Source organism: Acyrthosiphon pisum, chromosome A2 (genome assembly GCF_005508785.2).
Source record: "Acyrthosiphon pisum isolate AL4f chromosome A2, pea_aphid_22Mar2018_4r6ur, whole genome shotgun sequence".
Classification (NCBI taxonomy): domain Eukaryota; kingdom Metazoa; phylum Arthropoda; class Insecta; order Hemiptera; family Aphididae; genus Acyrthosiphon; species Acyrthosiphon pisum.
In genome coordinates this window covers 27,893,996-27,897,135 of record NC_042495.1, presented here as the reverse complement: position 1 = coordinate 27,897,135, position 3,140 = coordinate 27,893,996, and positions in this window count along the sequence as shown.

The following is a 3,140-nucleotide window of genomic DNA, read 5'->3' as shown; positions in this document are numbered from 1 at the left end:
GTTTTTATACATGTATTTTTAATGACAGGATTTTGAAAGACCTAGTTCTTCAAAACGTCATTGTGATGAAGAAGAAAACGATACAGAACTTACACCAAAATACAAAAGGCAATACAGAGGTGAATTAACAATGAATGAAAAATCCAAAAATGTACGAAAACAATTATTTTCTGGTTCCTGGCTTGAGGATGATCGTTTTAAAGGCTGGTTAAGGTCGATTCCTGATCAACCATCCAAGGCTCCTTGTATAGCCTGCAACCTAATTTTTGGTACTAAAAAGTCTGATATAATAAGACATAGTGAATCACAAAGACATATCAGGTCAGTATCAAGTTTAAAGAATGTAACTAAATTAGAGTTTAGACTTGACTCTGAAATAGTTAAAATGCGTACCCAAGTACAAAAGACAGAACTTATGTTAGCTCATTTTGTAGCATGTCATAATTTGAGCTTCAGAAGTATTGATCACTTATCTCAATTGCCTAGTCTTATAATGAATGATTCAAAAATTTCCAAACAGATTTCTTTAAAGCGTACCAAATGTATTAAATTAATTAAAAATGTTCTTGCAAGTGTTGTTGAAGATAATATAGGGAAAGAAATAGAGAATAAAAAGTTTTCTGTATACCTTGATGAGACAACAGAAATTGCCAATATTAAAGTTTTGGCAATATTGGTAAAATATATTTCAAACAATCAAATTCAAACACATTTGCGAGATTTGGTACCTGTTGATGCTAACCATGGAACTGCTAAGGGCCTCTACATGTTGTTTTCCAAGAGTTTAGACAAACTAAAACTAAGTACAGATAACATTATAGGATATTGTGCTGATGATGCATCCGTTATGATGGGTTCCAAAGAGTCCTTTAAAGTTCACTTATTAAATGATAATTCAAATATAATTGTAAATGGATGCATATGCCATTCTTTCCATTTGATAGCTTCTTCAGCAGCTTCTTGTATTCCAAGTAATATTGAAATTGTATTACCAAACATTTCTTCTTATTTTTCTCGAAGTCCAAAAAGACAATCTGTCTTAAAAGAATTGCAAAGGTATTTTAATGAATCTCAATTGAAAATACTAAGTCCAAGTCAAACCAGAAGGTTGGCACTAGATAAATGTGTTGAAAGAGTATTAAGCCAGTGGAGAATACTTAATGATTTATTCCGATTAGCCTATGTAGAAGAAAAGAATCCAGCTGCAAATGTCATATACCAGGAATTACAAAATCCATACACTAAAGCTTACTTATGTTTTTTGCATTTTATTCTTCCTGTTTTCAATACTTTTAACGCTTTATTTCAGTCTGAAAAACCTCTAGTATTTATTCTTTACGAGGAAAGTGTTAGATTTCTGCGTATAATGTGTTCAAAATTTTTAAAGGCAGAATGTTACAAAAATGATGAATTTGACAAGTTTAAAAATCCTTCAATGATACTTCCCAACAATGATATTGAAATTGGCCATGAAGCTAGAAAAATGTTAACCAGTTGTAAAAACGATGCAAATTATACTAAATTTATGAACGTAATTATATTTTTTTACCAAAAAGTAGTTGAAGATAGTTTAAAACGTCTTCCAATGCATACTCTGTATAAAGAATTTAGATTTGTTGATCCAAAAATTGTACTTACAAAGTCTAATATCACACTAGATTGTACCATAAAATCATTGAACTACCTAAATAAGAAGGAAGTTATTTTAAATGAATTAGGTCAGATAAAAAATTACTTTTCAGATTCTGAGAAAACTGAATTACCTACTGATGTATTACAGTTTTGGAATTACATGTATGAGCTTAAAAACTTTAATGATTGTGGCATTTTTAAGAACATAGCTGAATTAGCATTGAATGTATTGTGTTTGCCTCATGGTAATGCCAGTGTTGAAAGAATTTTCTCGATGATGGCAGATATAAAGACAAAAAAAAGAAACCAACTTAAACCAAGTACTGTTAAAGCTTTATTAAGAACAAAGTTAGATATGTCTAATAAAAACATGTGTTGCCTTACTACAACTATAACCGAGCAACATCTCAAAAAATTTAACCAACACATGTATAACGACGAAGATGAATCTGATGAAACTGACCATGGATCTGATACTAATTAAACACAAATAAATAATAATAATAGTTTTGTTCGTTTTTTTTATAACTTTTATACCAGAATTGATATGACGTAATTTGTGTTGAATTGATAATTTTTGACTACTACTTATTTGTATTTGTATTTTAACATTTTAAATTTTATATTATAATAATGACGTGATTTTTACTAATTTATTTCTTTACATGTTACCTATAACTTAAAAGTATAAGATAAAATAACAACATATGATAAGTGATAACAGTGATAATAACCGTGGCGCTATCGTAGCGCTTTTTATTCTCATTAGTGGCGGAATTTGGTTTTTTAAATATGGTCACACTGATGCAATCCCGCGTTCAAAATAAAGGAGAAGCAACTACTGCGTATTTTCACAACAAGGTGAGACGTTGTAAAGCAGTGAACCTCAACTTTAAGGACATCAAAGAACAAGTGCTCATTGGCCTGAGTTCACATGATTTGGCGCGCTCATTGCTGGTCGCCAAGCATGCGGACGTGGATGAATTATTGGCCGATATTATGGCGTTTGAAAGAATACAGAAGGGACGAGCTGACGTTCACGTGGTCGACAAGCCGGGCTGGCGTCCTAAACCAACGAAGGAATTTGACAAGGGGGGGGGACCCAAGACAGTAGGGAACCCAGTCAACGACAACATAACGTCAAACCAGAGCAGTAAGTCCACACCAATAACTAAAAATATTAGAACGTCAAGCACTTTCAAGTGCTGGAATTGTCAAAAAAAATGGTCACAGTCAACGTGATTGCCTAGAACCACGTCAGGTGAAGCCTAAGTGTGAGAGCTGTCACTGGTCCGGTGGAAAGCACCATAGGGCGTGCACCGTAGTATCAAAGAGTACAAGCGAAAGCGCATACTATACGTATCCGAGACCTGAGCACGGCCTGGTAACAGATAGTGAGAAAATACTTCATGAAAAACGTGTTATAATCAATGGTATTCATGAATTGACCGGGCTCATCGATTCTGGCTCATCGGTGTGCATCATGAAGGAAAGTGTTGGTCGCCGCC